Source organism: Diaphorina citri, unplaced genomic scaffold, assembly GCF_000475195.1.
Source record: "Diaphorina citri unplaced genomic scaffold, Diaci psyllid genome assembly version 1.1 scaffold1268, whole genome shotgun sequence".
NCBI classification, from domain to species: domain Eukaryota; kingdom Metazoa; phylum Arthropoda; class Insecta; order Hemiptera; family Psyllidae; genus Diaphorina; species Diaphorina citri.
Window position 1 is genome coordinate 13,209 of NW_007378697.1, and position 448 is coordinate 13,656.

Sequence of the window (448 nt, forward strand, 5' to 3'; positions counted from 1 at the left end):
CTAGCTGAATTCCGTCGCTTCGCTCCGGAATCCCGCTAGTTCATCCCGAGGCATGGCCAAACTTGTTAGGTACATATGTAGGTATTCTTTAACCACGATCGAATAAACTACGGGCTAAAAAATCCCGGAGGGACGGACCCAGCTTGTTATCCTCAATATAATTTGAGAATTTGGCTACAATAATAGTAGTAGCCTACTGCTGGAGTAAAGGGACTTTTCAGTCCTATGCGAGCAGTATAAATAAGAACTATTATGTATTATTCTTCTAATTATTCAATGTCTCTCCCCCCTCAGGCCCTCCCAATGCTCAAAAGAACGCGAGTGCCTCGTCAGGCGCGGCGTCCTCTTCCACCCAACTCAGTTCTTCCCCTGTAGAGACCTCCTCCCGTCCCTCCGGGAATTTTTTAGCCCCTAGTTTATTCGATCGTGATTAAAGAAAATCAGTACC